The sequence below is a fragment of the Canis aureus genome, chromosome 15 (genome assembly GCF_053574225.1).
Source record: "Canis aureus isolate CA01 chromosome 15, VMU_Caureus_v.1.0, whole genome shotgun sequence".
In the NCBI taxonomy this organism is placed as follows: domain Eukaryota; kingdom Metazoa; phylum Chordata; class Mammalia; order Carnivora; family Canidae; genus Canis; species Canis aureus.
Genome location: NC_135625.1, coordinates 62,928,827 through 62,944,321, shown reverse-complemented (window position 1 = coordinate 62,944,321; position 15,495 = coordinate 62,928,827). Strand labels below are relative to the sequence as shown.

General features: G+C 38.2%; 1 protein-coding gene and 1 long non-coding RNA gene across 3 annotated transcripts in view; one reads left to right on the top strand and one right to left on the bottom strand.

Annotated features, from left to right (window-relative positions):
• TPK1 (thiamin pyrophosphokinase 1) overlaps positions 1 to 15,495 on the top strand; it is a 325,016-nt gene that overhangs the window by 273,780 nt on the left and 35,741 nt on the right. The window lies entirely within an intron of this gene.
• LOC144284085 (uncharacterized) lies at positions 388 to 3,641 on the bottom strand. Its single transcript, XR_013352527.1, has 4 exons — positions 3,544 to 3,641; positions 2,836 to 2,951; positions 2,571 to 2,658; positions 388 to 1,169 (listed from the first exon to the last, which is right to left on the bottom strand). It is a non-coding gene; the product is annotated as an uncharacterized LOC144284085 (long non-coding RNA).

Genomic DNA, 15,495 nt, shown 5'->3' with positions numbered 1-15,495 from the left:
CAGCCTCTGGCCTCCCAGAAGTGTTGCCTGTAACTGGAGGATGATTAGTCGAAATGTAGGCTCTAGTTTGTTTTCTTGGCAGTGGTTGCAGGCTGGGAGGGGGCGGGGGGCGGGGGGGGTGTCGGGCAGGGCAGCAGCTGTGGCATGTCCTGGGACGGCTGGGGCAGTTTTCTCTGGCCTCTGTGTGTCCCCAGTTTCATGGTTTCGTGTGTCAGATCACCGTGAGAGTGAGAGGGCCAAGAGAGGAGTCTAGCCTCAGCATGGGGACTTAGAAAATCTAGCCAGTACTGCAGTGCTGATGGCTCAGTTAAAAGTACCCGGTGCAGGAAAGCCAGGCAGCCTGACCTACATTAAATAATAATGGTAAATACACATACACATGTATTTATTTATTTAGTACAGCATTTCCTGAGTTTTAGAACATATTTAATAAATCATCTAATGCTATTTAGATAAAATGGTAATTCTTGGCATCTCTATAAAGGTGTGGGTGTGTGTGCTTGAGGGTAGACAGACATATCTTGGTCATTTTTATTGAGTATATTTGACTTCCTGAAGCAAAAACACAAGCAACGTATATATTGGGGTGGGAAACACAAAAGCATGAGGAGGAATTAAATAAGCCTACTGACATGCAAATGGTACATCAGAAGTTTCATAAACATATCCAAGATTTCTTGCTTTTTCCTTTCTAAATCCAAAGAATGAATCCTATCTATTTGGCCCATCTTTCTGAACTGTTGTCCAATCCCTGGAGATTCTAGCTGAAGTGAGGCTGTCAAGAGTACAACCATGAACTGATGAAAAATTAGAATGTAGATTGCCAAGAAACCAATTTATGAAATGAGGCTCACTGAGGACCTGCTGCATATTCCTATTCAGCACTGTTTTCCCTGCTGGTTCCCCATATCTGGGAGCCCATCATCCTGAGCAGAAGGAAGGAAACAGGGCTTGGGAAGAACAGCCAGAGCAGAAAACGTCCTGGAGCCTGAGGACCAGGCTCTTGTCACATCTGCCTGGTGCAGTTTATAGGACCTTGAAGAACCCTCCATTTCCAGATTTTCTAACATGAGAGTCCTATTATTTCTCTCTCTCTCTCTTTTTTTTTTCTTTTTTTCTGTCCACTGTTCCACAAAGAGTTTGGCAGAACTTGCAAGAAGACATCTAAACTAAAATGACAAAATAGAGAAAGAAGTCAGAATCCCAGTGAAAAATCAGACCCAGAGATGTAAGACAAAAAGCAAATAACTTTAATAATTACTTGGGACAAGAACTTGGTTGGAGCCAGGTAAACTCCGTATTTACCTAGCTTTTTCTTTTGTTGTTGGTGGTGCTTTTTTAAAGTATTGACCAGTACCTCCTCATTAGAATAGGACTTTGATCTGAGTGAAAATCCAAAGGAAGCCATGCACTCAGCTGTCCTTGTCTCCTAAACACTTCCTAATTTTTCTTAAGCCGGGACATTTCTCTTTTTAGTGGGTAGAAGCAGTTTGGAAAGAATCATAAGGAAATCTGTAGTTTCTGTTTCTATCTAGAAGTTGGTAGATTCTTACCTCCTCCTCTGGCCCCCATATGGCCCTGCAGGGACTGTGAGACTTTGGCTTCCACTGTGGGTAAGGTGGAAGAAGTGCTGTCTCCTCGGCCTTCCTACAGGACTTTCTCTTCAGCTCTGATTTCTAGCAATAAGCCCACCAAAGATGTCCATCACTGCTGCTACTGTGTTTTGATTTCCAGTAGTACTTTCTTAGAATTTTCATCTCTCTGCTGACACTGCCCATCTGTTCTTGCATGCTGTTGACTTACTCATTAGAATTCTTAGAATATTAATCAAAGGTGTCTCAAATTCCTGCACCCCTACCACATCTGAGCCTGCTTCTGATTCTTGCTTTGTCTCTTCAAATTGTTTTTTTTTTGTTTGTTTTTTGCCTTGTCTTTTTTGTTTTTTTTCTTGATAGCTGGACATGATGCACTGAGGTGAAAAGAGCTGCTGTATATAGGCCTGTAGGGTGGTGGGGAGGTATGGGAAGAGATAGTGTCCTGTGGTCCTGTGATTAGGTCTGTCAGTGAGCCTGAGCCTCTGGACTGTGGACTCCACACCCACCTCTCAGATGTCTCCCCATCTCCCCACTTTGATGGGAGGGGATGGCTGAGGTGGGCTGTTGCTGGGTATCTCCCTTCCCTCCAGGGCACCTGGGCTCTGATAAAATCCCAGCATTATAGACCCTGTTAAATACAGTTCCCCCTGAGGGCCAGCCTTGTTGAAGAGAAGACACAGCGCCCAGCTGTATTCCAGAATGTTCCTTTTCCTTTTCCCCAGCCAGAAGCATGGGGGAACTTTGCTCTGATACTTACCGTGGGAATCTAGTCAAGCTCCTTGAGGTAAAACCCGCAAAAATGTGGAGATTCCCCATGACTGGGTCTCCTTAGAGTACTTATCCCTCAGGCCTGAGCCCACCAAGCCTCCAGCAGTTCATCTACTGTAGTTGAGATTTTTTTATCCTGCACTGGTTCCATGGAGGTTCTGGTTCAGGGCTTTCTGCTCTGGCTAAGATGTGATTCTCTGCACTCACCTGCTGGTCTCAGTTTGGGGGCAGCACTTTGTCCTCTGACCTCACTTCTCTTACAGATCTAAGAAGAGTTGGTACTTTTCCTAAGGACCTGGGTCAAGACAAAAAGTGTGAAAGACTATTGAGTAGTTGCTGAATTGAACTTACAAATTGGCTCAGCATTATTGTCCTACAGGTCACAGCCTTCATTATGCCACTTTGTGCCACTTATTTCTAAATCCACCCCCTATCTTAAACTCTGCTAGAATTCACACATGACATAACTCACCGTCAAACAACTTTGACCAGACTTGTGACAGTGCAGATGCAGAAACGCAGGGGTCTGTATTGTGTTCCATATGAGGTCTACCACCGTAGAATGAGAGGAGGTTGTTTTAGGAAGCACTGTGAATTAAGAAAGAAAAGAAAGAAAGAGAAAAGGATTCATACAGAGTTACTGTGTGCACAGGATGAAGGTAGAAAAGTCATGATTCTCCAAACCACGAGAGCCAGATAAAGCCCTGTTAACCTGAATTAGATTCATGGCTTTCAGTATGTTTTATAAAAGTAAAGAAAAGATAGGAAGGAGGAAATTGACCCATTTGACATAATCTGAATGGCTAGTTTAAGTCATGCATTCATTACTCAGAAACCTCAGTCTCTGTCAGATGTCTGCTCACACTTTTTTCCCTGCTTATTTGCCTCCCCCCTCCCCTTTAATTAAAATATGAAGAAACGACTGAGAGCAGGTTTCTCTTGTTGCTTGAATCAAAACATCAGTTCTGGTGGAATATGAAACAGACAAAGGAGATGAAACTTGGTCAGCAGTTTTCACCCAGGGGCGGGGTTTGTGTGCACTGGCGGGTAACCAGACCACACTACTCTGCAGAGCTTAGAAATTGAATTTGGGAAGAATAATAAACCCAAAATATATAAATGAATTGGAAACCAAGTGCTATTTTGTTTCAACACTTACTAAGAAAAAATGTTCATTTACCTGGATTTGAATTTGTTTAGTCTCCATCAGATATGTGTATATATCATGCTGGATGGATCTCCATATTGCTCCATTTCTTTCCGATCTTTGTTTCACAGCTACTGGAGCAAAATTCACAACCTAATTAGGTTCTAGAAATAAAGAACATTTTCTATCTTCTCTATTTGTTGCTAGTAAAACCACTTAAAATGTGGAGTGAGGAATCCATCTACATATCTCTATTTTTTCATACACCTGCTACCTTGGTCTCTTTTTGTTAACCTCACTACCACCCTTTTTATGTCTTTAATTTTTGTTTTAGTTTATTATCATAATTACTTCATAAAAGAATATGCAAAACTTGACTGGTTTGATGCCTATTTCAGAAAACAGTGTGGTTTAATCTATTGTGAGAAATTCTCCAAAAAGAATCTTGAAAACTAATTGGGATGGAGAGCAGTGGTCATGGAGACCATGTTTAACACCTTTCAGAGAGTTCTCCTCACGTAATACTAAAAAGAGAGAGAGAGAGATAAGGGAGAGCTCTTCCTTTCCCTAGGTCATGGACACTCTTCTTAGAATTTGTAAAACTTCTCCCAGATACCAAGGACCATGCCTTTCATTCCTGTAGTTCTGTTCCAGTGACCTATTCAGCTCCATTGAGCACGGGCATCCCCTGTCCAGCACCAGGTTTGTATGTAGCTGTGATTTTCTGCTTGCAGCTAGGAGCACAGTATATTACTTAATAAAGTAGCTTCTAATCATCAGTGCCTTGATTAAAAGAATATAATAATTTTTCCTCAAAAACAAACCTACCCAGGTTTCCTCCACATCCCTATCCCCTTCAGGAATCTGATGGCAGTGCTTTATTTATTGCAGGTGGGACAGGTGAGCCAATAGACCCTTATAGTCACTTTTTACAATTTTGTAAAGTCTCTGTCTACCTGAGCCCAGCTCAGGAATAACAATCCAGTGACTACAGCCTAATTTCCAAGATGGTTTTAAAGAATTCAAAAGTAGGTCTATCAAAGGATATTTAGGAAGACTAACTTCCAATTTAAAGGAAATGAAGAGTGACTTTGGGAAGGATGCAGAGATAACAAGAGGCTTGAGTAAAACAGGAAAAGGAAGAAATGCAGTTATCTTGGATGCAGTTCTTTTTCAAGTGTGTGTTCCTTTGAATTTTAAACTTGTCCAGATTCTTTTATTGCTGTTTTCAGCTATCACATTGATCTAGGAGAAGCAAGTTGGGGCAATTAAAATCTTATTCCAAAGTGGAACTGCCTCTAGATTGATTGGTAGTGATGTCAAGGTGGCCAAAGAGAAGGAACTGTGGGCTTGATTTCTTATTGACCAAGGTGTGTGTGTCTGAGTAGTCCATGCCAAGTACAGACAGAAATAGCAGGTGCACACTCTGGAGGGCTGTAGTCACTGGGGTTTGGTGCTTCTAGGCAGGCCACGGGGACTCCTGTCCCAAATTTAGCACCACCGGGTTATCAATTATTTTCCAAACTCTGCCACCGGAGATTCACTCATACTGACATTTCAGTTCAAGTCAGTTAACACATATATTTTGAATCCAGTCTTTATACACAGCTCTGAGAACTGTAAAGGATTCAGAAATTAATAAAGGTGTGGTCCGATCCAGAATTTTCAATCTAGAGGATGGAGACATTTTTTGTAAGAATGTATGTTGCATGAATTGTAACTTCAAACCAAAAATAAGAACTAAAATCAAATAAATAAATTAACTTAAAATGTTTAAAAGTGGGGTAATTAATCCATTTTTAATTCAAGAAGCTACAAAGAAAATAATGCAGTGTAGCTAAGGAAGTCAAATGAAAGAAAAAGGAAAAATTAAAAATGACAAAATTGTTAAGTAGTCACAAAGCTGATTATTTTTTTAAGATTTTATTTATTTATTCATGACAGCCATACAGAGAGAGAGGCAGAGACAGGCAGAGAAAAGCAGGCTCCCTGCAGGGAGCCCAGTGTGGAACTTGATCCCAGGACCCTGGGATCACAACCTGAACCAAAGGCAAACACTCAGCCACTGAGCCACCCAGGTGCCCCACAAAGCTGTTTCTTAAAAATAGCAAGAAAAAACTAGGAAATGAACTATCAGATGGGGCACCTGAGTGGCTCAGTTGGTTGAGCATCCATTCTTGATTTTGGCTCAGGTCATGATCTCAGGGCCATGAGATCAAGACCTGCAACTAGTGCTGCATGAGGCTCAGTGCTCAATGGGGAGTCTGCTGGAGATTCTCTTTTTCTTTCTCCGTCTTCCTCTCCCATACCCCCCCCAAATAAATTTTTTTTAAGTGGGCCATCAAAAACACAAATAGCACAAAAAAGTAAAATCAGAAATATAAAAGGACAAGCAAAGCAGAGATTAAATGAAAAAAGTGTTGTGTAAGCATCTACTAGATACATTTGAAGCTGTATTCATTCCAGCAAGAATATGGCACTATGGAGTAGACCCAGAGATATTTGTTGAGAGCAGAATCTGGAAGGAAATGTAGATCTACACCTGCTAAGAGTCCAAAATATCCCAAAAAGAACAGAATACTAGATTTATAAACATCTGATTAGATTTTTAAATATTTCTCTTTCCGTCCCTCTTGAAATAGCTACGCTATCATGATGAAGACAAAAGTTGCTCATTGAGAAACCCATTTTTCATTTGGGAGAAAAACGTAAAACCAATATAAAATTACACATGCTATGATTGGACTATGCTAAACAAAAAAATCACATACATGCATAAAGATTGAACGTGGGAAAATATATTTAATTAGAGTAATAGGATTATGGTTAATTTTTCTTAGTTTCCAGCCTTTCCAAAATACTGTTTATATCACAGAAATGCAGCACAAAACAAAGTGTCACCTGTATATGGGCCCAGATTTTGAACAGTTCTACAGACTTTCTCCTAGTAAGGTGACAAAGTACATTCTCCCTAACATTACCAAATTGTGGATGGTGTCAAATTATTCCTTCATGAGCCACCCCAAATCTCCCATTTCCTTAGTTGAATGCATACTCTTGGGTTGTTATTCTTTAAATGCCAACTACCAAGGCAGTCCTCAGCCTCACAGAAGGCAAACCATATAAGAAATCTGCAGTACAAACTCAGTTTATATATTTAGTGGGAAATAGAGCATATTTCTTAGTAAATTAAGAGACTCTCACTAGTGGAATAATTCCAGTGTCCTCTACTGAATGCACTTGGAGTAGAATGGACTGAAAGTGCACTCAGAGCACTCCCCTAGAGGTGACAGATACTGGGAATGAATCTGATCTTGGACTTTGAAATGGATTAGCTGGGATGACTGTCAGATACTCAGTCTCCGGCATGGAGAGAAAGGAGGCAAACATTCTACCATATATCTAAGACTGTCTTAGCCTTTGCATAAATAAAATGATTTATTTTGGAGCTAGCAACTAAATTGCTCATTTTAAAATGTCTGGGGAATTTGTTGAGGTTGGCAGTGGTACTACTTCTCAGAAGATGCCACAGAAAATTCTCATTTGCTGCCTACACTGTGTTTTTGTGAGTGAAAGTTATCTATTTTGTGATAGAAAGGGAGAAAATATTGCCCTAAGTTTTGGTTATATTTAGTGTGTCATTATAACTTTTGGTCTTATTAATACTTAGATGATTTTGGATAGAGTACTCAGAATATTTTTGCACATCATTAAAAATTATATATCATGTCAAAAATCGGATGAATTGATGACAACTTGGATGAAATATGACCTACTTTGCATATATATAAATATTTCAAATACTGTATTCAGGTAGAAAAGTACAGATTTTTTTTTTATTTCTACAGTTACTTATACTTAGAAGGGCAGTCAAGAACTTAAAGCAGCACTGCATTAATTTAGACCATTAGTAATTACACAAAATCTCTATCCAGAATAACATATTACAGTGCATCACCTGAAGAATCACATACTGCCTTACTACCTTCTTCCACCTTTAAAATCTTCAGAAATTCTCTTCAGTTTCCCATACCATTTAACATCCGTGTCTTTGATTATGAGATCCTCCAAAATAAATAAAATTTAAAATCAACATTAAAAAAATTTCCTCTTTGCAAAAACCTATGTTGTCAAAGTAATGAAACATGGAAAATGTAGTTCCATCCCGATCTGCCATAGGTAATTGCTTCCAAAAATTTGGTATTTATCTTTCTAGAACTTTATGTCTTTGCTACTATGTGTGTGTATTTATGATCCATTGTGAAAGGTCATTTCTCTCTTGCAGCTTCTAAGATTTTTCTTTGGGCATTGTCTCTCCTCATTTTGATTATGATGGGTTTCATTGTGGGTCTGATTACATTCTACCTAGAATCCCTTGAGCTTCTTGCATGTCTATATGTATATTTTTAGCCAGAAAACATTCAAAATAAATACACTCTATTGGTTTTATTACTGCAAACATGCTATATATTCTTAAATATACTGCCCTACTTTATAAATATAGAGCCAACATATTTGTTTAATGCACACATAGCATCATGATGTTTAGAGCTACTAGGACATATTAAGCCAACTCCTGTTTGATATATATGTGGATTATGTCTATCTTTTTTTATTACAATGTTGTAGCCAAAACCCCTGTAAGTATATTTATATGAGTAGTCAATAGAAGTAAGATGGCTGGATCGTGGGATATATATACATATACATACACACACACACACACATTTACACGTGTGTGTATATATGTATACACATGTGTGTATATATTCACATACTTGCAAAATGAATTTTCTTTGCCAATCTAGTGGGAAAAAATTGTAATTTTAATTAGTTGTGAAATTATTACTTACTTAATAGGGAAACAGAGCATCTTTTCTTCTAATTATAGCCTTTGTAAAGTTTTTTAATTGCCTGTTCGTTCTCTGCTGGATTGTTCATCTTCTCAGTTGCATGAAAGGACTTTTTTCTCTTAGGCTTATTGAGCTTATATGTATTGCACATTTATTTGTAGTTTGTCTTCTGACATGGTGCACATACATACTTATTTATTTTACCCCGGAAAGTTTTGAATCTTTAAGAATTTTTTTTGAAATGCACAAATGTAGAAAAATAATATAATTCTCCTTCACATTTCTATCATCTAGGATTCATAGTTCTTTATGTTTTTGTTTCTTTTTTTTTTTTTACTTGAAATAAAACATTTAAAACATTACAAGAAGCTAGTCTTCCAGACTACCACTCCGAACCTCACATATCTTCCTGAGTGATAAAATGTTCTACATCCTTCTAAAACTTTCTATGTATTTTTGAATGTCTACATGTGTTTCTACACACAATATATCATGCTGCCTTCTGTACTTAAGATGTCTTTTGTAAATAAGAGCAAGTTTTATGTAATATTCCAACTTTTATTACTGAACAGCATGTTTGTGAGATGTATTCATTTAGATATATATAAATTAGCTAAATATGTGTAATTTTTATGCACTCAGATTTAGTAGTCTTCTGGGTCTTAGATATCCTTTCCTCTTGTCAAAAGTCTAAAACTACCCAAGTATTTTCTTTTTTTTTCTCTCTTAGTTTTTGTTCTCATTTCAACTTTTGATGTGGATCATTTGAAATTCATTTGAGGGTAAGAAGTAATGTAGGTAGGGAACTGATGCCACTTTGTCCTCCAAATTGCTGGCTGATTTGCTTACAGCTCATTCATCAGCTCATCATGTGTTTTTACCAATTGAAAACACTGCCTTTATCAAACATACAATATCCAAGTACAGATGATTGATCTCTGTGATTTTTCTGTGCATTTTTCTTATCCCTGTACTGTTTTTGATAAGGATAGCTTTTTTCTGTACATACTTTCCTTGGTATTCTATTTATGCTTTCAGTGAGCTTCAGAATTGCTTTATTTTGTTCCTAAAAGGAAATCGTACTTTTATTGCAATTTCATTGAGTTTATAACTAAGATTAGGGGAATTTTTCGTACTTTTAATTTGTTCTCCAGGCACGTATCTGTTTATTTATACCTTCTTTCACGCTCGTTCAGTAAAATTTTACAGCTTCTCTCATATAAATTCAGTACATTTCTTTTCAAGCTTATGTATGAAACTTTTTTTGTTGCAGTTGAGAGTAAAATCTTACCTTTCGTTCTTTCATATTTTCTGTCTTAATATCTGTACATTATATGACTTTATCAAATACATTGTTTTCAGTAGTTTTTATGATTATCATAGGTTCTATGGGTTTATTTGTTATCCGTATATCTTGCTTGGTAAAGTGTTAATTGAAATCAGTGGTTCTCACCTGGGGCAGTTTTGCTTCCCATGGGACCAGTGGCAATGTCTTAAGACCTTTTAGGTTGTCACTATTAGGGATCCTACTGACATCTGTTGGATAAGATAGGAGAGGCTAAAATCCTGCAGTGCACCAGACAGCCTTCCACAGAGAGATTATTATCTAACCCAAAATGTCTAGAAATACCACAGTTGTTAAAACCATGATTCAAGTCTTTGCCTATTTTTTTTTTATTGGATTGTTGGTCTTGATATTAGTGAGCTTTGTGTGTGTGTGTGTGTGTGTGTGTGTGTGTATGAGGAGGGGCTGCTGACGCACAGTGAGGAAGAACTGGAGCACAGCCAGGACACAGACATTGAGGATGGGGCCTTGCAGTAAGCAGCCTGACAGGAGCAATGGCCACCGGCAGGAGAAGGGCATGCACTGTACCAGGCCTAAAACTGGGCACCCACTGCTGGAGACCACCCCCGACAGGTCCCAGGAGAGCTGGCAGCAGGCACCTCCTCCCCCACACATCCCAGCCAGTGCCATATCCTCTATAGGTGGAGTTATCAGCCTCCCATCCCCATACGCCCTCCCTGTTGGCACTGCCCAGGCCAGAGAGCAGAGCACAGAGGTTTCCCCACACTCTACCTCCCCTCAGAGAACACTCCCAGGCTTGGAGTTTTTCTGTAGGTTTGAAGTAGGGAGGGTTCCAGGGAGGGTACCCAGACAATAAAAAGATTGGATCCAAAAAAAAAAAAAAAAACAACCACACACATATATAATATTAGTGAGCCTTTGTGTGTGTGTATATATGTTACATATATAAATATACATATATAGATATACATATATAGATATACACACACACACACACACGTATATATATGTATTCATTCTAGATAGGAGTCCTTTTTTTGGATATCTCTTTTGCAAAAACTGTCCCCAGTCTATGTCCACCTTGTCAATTCCTTAACGGTTTCTTTTGAAGAACAAAAGTTTCTAATTTTAATGAAATCTAATTTTAATGAAATTTTAATGAATTTTAGAAGTCATGTTTTTTTGTGTGTCTTACGTAAGAAATCTTTGTCTAACCCAAAGGCATTAAAATGTTTTCTTATATCATTGTCTATAAGTTTCATAGCTTTTGCTCTTATATTTAGATTCATGATCCATCTTGATTTAATTTTTGTAAATTATGAGTTAAGGTTTGAGGTTCATATTTTTGCAAAGGTTGCCCTATGTTTCCAGCACCATTTGTTGAGTTTTTTCCCCAATTAAATTGCCTTGAAATTTTTGTTGAAATCTATTGCCACATGTATAGGTCTTTTTCTGGACTCACCAGTTTGTTCCACTGATCTCTATGACTAACTATATCCCAATACTAGAGTGTCCTAGTTATCCTAGCATTATAGTTAGAATTACGTCATGTAAATACTCTAACTTGGATCTTTTTAACAAGACTGACTCTTCAGGCCCAAGAACACAGTGTATTTCTCCATTTCTTTAGGACTTAATTTCTCTCAGCAATGTTTCATAATTTTTAGTTGACATCTCTTATAATCTTTTATCAAATTTATCATTAATTATATTCTATGTCTTGAAGTTATCTTAAATAACTAGGTTTTTTGAGGTTTGGGGATTAGTACTGTATTAGCTCACTTCAAAAGAAAAGGATTTGGCTCTTTTTTAAGATTTAGAGAAATTAACAAATGGCGACTGTACGAAATGCTTTCCTCCTTTCTTCTCAGTCAAATGCTACCCATCCATTTGAGTCCTGGGTAGGAAGTCTTCCATTTGAGGGAAGACTTTTCTTCTACCCGCTTTGGTTCTGTGGTAGGAGCCTGAGACGCAAGCTGACAGAACACAGAGGAACAGGAGAAAAGCATACAAGTTTGAGTTCATGTTAATATTTTTACGTGCACGTGGAAGCCTTCATGTATAAGAAACAAAGACCCAAAGAAAGACCCATAGGCCTGAGTTCGTATACCATTTTAACAAATAACAATAAATTGTGGAGACTTGTCAAGATAAAGGAAAAAAGCATTTGGGCTAGGGGCAGTAAATTGTGGCAGAGTGACTAGGAAATATATGGGGGAACGAATGGAAAAAAGGCTTATTTTATTTAGTCTGTTTATATAGATTCAGCTTGGCATCAACTCCCTGTCTCCAGGGCACTGACTCATGGGAAATGTATGTCTGGCTTTGGATACACAGGGGGAGGTCAGAGAGCCCTTCCTGCCTCTGCTATTTCTTACATGCCTCCTGCTCAAAATGGCCAATGTACCAAAGTGGCCTATTTGGAGTGGTGTGTTCTGATTCCCTTCAAGATGTAGCCCTTCTCTGTCTTTCTAGATGCAATTTTTCTACATAATTCCAATATAGTAAATGTTATAGCAATTATTCTCTCTTCAATTCCCTCAATAAACACTAACTTCCACCCTTCTTTATATATTTACATTGAACCATTATTGAATTTAACTAAACTTCTTAGGAGTTTAACCTTATTTCACTTTCTACAATTCATGTATCTTGAGTTTTCTTTATAGTGCATGGCATAAGGCCTTACACACTTTATACATCAGGCCCTGAACCCAAAGACAGGTTTCCATAAGAAACCTTAAAATAGAATTATTTCTCTGAGGAAGAGAAATTGATATTTGAGGATAAACATTGGTTATAATGTTTTTGGCTAGCTTATAGATGGTCTGACAATTCACCAATGATTAATTACTGATTGACTATTTCTCTGAGATACATGTCTGACAGACATTTCCTTTGGAGAAATGTTAGAAGGATATAGTGAGATAACATCAAAATGAAAAATCATGGCAAGACTGATAATTCTTTTTCAACACACTGGATATAAAGGTGCCTGGAATTGATTTTCTAAGGCTTTAAACGGGCACCAGGTGTGATGAATCATAAAAGTTGTACATGTGAGTCACCTCACATAGGTAATGGCATTTACCCTAAAGTGGACTCATGCAATTAAAGTTTTGGTGTGTTTTATACTGAAATGAATGTTGCTGCTAATAGGGTAGGACACTAGGATCCTACTAAAGAACAATTAAACAGAAACAAAAAACTTAGACCCAAGGAAAACATCTTGACAAAGAAAACCTATAGATTCTCTTTTTTTTTTTTTTTTTTTTAAATTTATTTATGATAGTCACAGAGAGAGAGAGAGAGAGGCAGAGACACAGGCAGAGGGAGAAGCAGGCTCCATGCACCGGGAGCCCGACGTGGGATTCGATCCCGGCTCTCCAGGATCGCGCCCCGGGCCAAAGGCAGGCGCCAAACCGCTGCGCCACCCAGGGATCCCTATAGATTCTCTTTTTAACATTAAGATAATAGAGCATTTTAAACTAAGAGTCAGAAAATGAACACAACAGTTTCGCTGCCTCAACAAACATCTGGGAAAGCCTGCATTCGTCGGGAGCTTCTCCTGCTGGACACAGTCACCCACCAGTGTATCTGTGCCATGTGGTGACTGGGATACAGACATATGTAGGTCTGGATCTGGGTGCAGGGGTACAGAAGGATTGGAAGCCACATATGCACCCATCTTACAAAGTTTTACACTAGAGAAATCAGAGATTGAGGGTAAAATTTAAGTAGGGAAAAAAATAGAAAGTTATAATGAATCGTCTTCATAAAAGAATCAGGTATTTTTAGCACTTACTGACGAAGCCATCTATCTCCTTCCCTACCAGTGGCACTGGATTCCCTTGCCAGGAGCAAGCAGAGGCAGCATTTGAAGAGGGAGTCCTCATGTGGCCTAAAGTCTGGTACCTAGTGCCTGAGGAAAACTTTGGTTTCTAGTGCAAAAATTCTATTCAATGTAATAATTGGACCAAAAGACTAGAAGGGTTGTACAGAAGTTCATTCCCCCAGAGCAGGAGAAACTCAGCTTGAGAAATTGAAGTTGTTGATATTAATAAGGAACAGGAAAAAGTAGCAGTATTTCCTACCTGGAAATAATTTATTGATTTATCAGAACTCTGAAAAGTCTTTAGATAATGAAGTCTGTTATCTCAGAGATGGTGCTTTATCACAGCCAAAATATCACTTTTTATGATATATACTATATTCTAAAGCTTGCCATAAATGGTGATTTTTAAAATAAAGTGATTTAAAAATTATGCTAGTGACATAGTAATGCTCTATATATTACACTTTTTTCCCCCCTCTTCACAAGAAAGTACAAACTCTTACGATGCTGTATTGAAGAATTGCTACTGGCCTCATGGCTGCTGCCTGAAATAAAGGCAGGGCATGTGGACAAACATTCCCTCACAGTCCTTGGTCGTGAGCGCCTCAGCAGTGTAGGAGGAACTGTGAATGGATCACACAGCCGTGGAATACTACCTTTTTTGCCTTACTCATACCCTTCTAGAGGGTTAACAGTATTTGCAAGGCTTTGGGGGCTCAGTAGAGCATACTTTCAGATAATTATTTTAAAAACCACTTTTGGGTTTCATTCCTACATCACAAAATACTATTCTGAGCCAATCTTCTTACAAGTAGTTAATTTTTCTTCAAGGGCATTCATGGCATCCTTTTATTTTGTTGACATTTTTCTGTTTTCATATACTTTATTAGAACTCTTCTTTTAGCTTATTCTCATCCACTTAGCAATTTGCCTACTATCATCTACCAATTTGTAGCTGTAGTCCACATCCATACAATTATGGGCTTGTTTTCCAGAATATTTGTGAATATACAAACACTGACCCTGACTGTCTACTCTTCAGACTTTTTGTTGAGAGAACTGATCACTTCTCGTTTCATATGGTGACCAAAGCTAATTTCCTGTTCAAGACCAAAATATTTATCCCAACTCTACCTGCACTCCCTACTCCCAACCTATTTTATGGAGAACCAGAATTTTTTGGCCAACCAAAAAATAACAGCAAAAAATACTTCTTTGTAGATCTTGAACAACAAAGGTCTTTAGAAGATCATCTCACATATGCACATTCACATGTGGGTTTAACTGCTTCTGTCCTTATATTTCCCTTTTCAAGCCTTCCGAGAACTCAAGAATTTTAGTCAGGTATTTCTGTTTTGAGTCTGATTTATGAACTCTCCCTTGTCTGGCCAGGTGCCGGCCAGATTCCACAATTCATAATCTGTCAACAGGAGTAATGGCCCATTTCCAAAGGTGAAGCGTAACATTTCTTTCTGCGTGCATCAGATAAACAGATTGTATAGCTGCTCAGTGATCTATCTGAAGAGGGCAGAAGAGCACACTAACCTTCCAGTACACCCCCATTTTCACTGTGGTTCTTTTCTTTTATGCTCTTCATTTTTCTTCATAAGGGGCAGACCTGATGAATAACAGAACATCCAATCACTAGTGAGCAGATTGTCCGAAATCTAGAAGGTGAATGGACTGTGGTACCCAGTAAATTTGAAAGCATCTCAACCTTCAGACCTTTGCATAAAAAGCCAGTGGATGGGGATAAAGTTTCAGTTATGCAAGATGAATAAGTTTTAGAGATGTGTTGTGCGACATCATGCCTAAAGTTAACAACAGTGTTTCAAGCTCTTAAAAAGTCATTAAGAGGGCAGATCTCATGTTATGTGTCCTTGGCACAATAAAAAAAGAAGGAAAAAAAGAAAATCACTGAGATTAAGAAGAGAATTGGTTTTGGTTTGGTTCCTTAATAGCACGAGTTGCTTCTTTAACACTTAATGGTG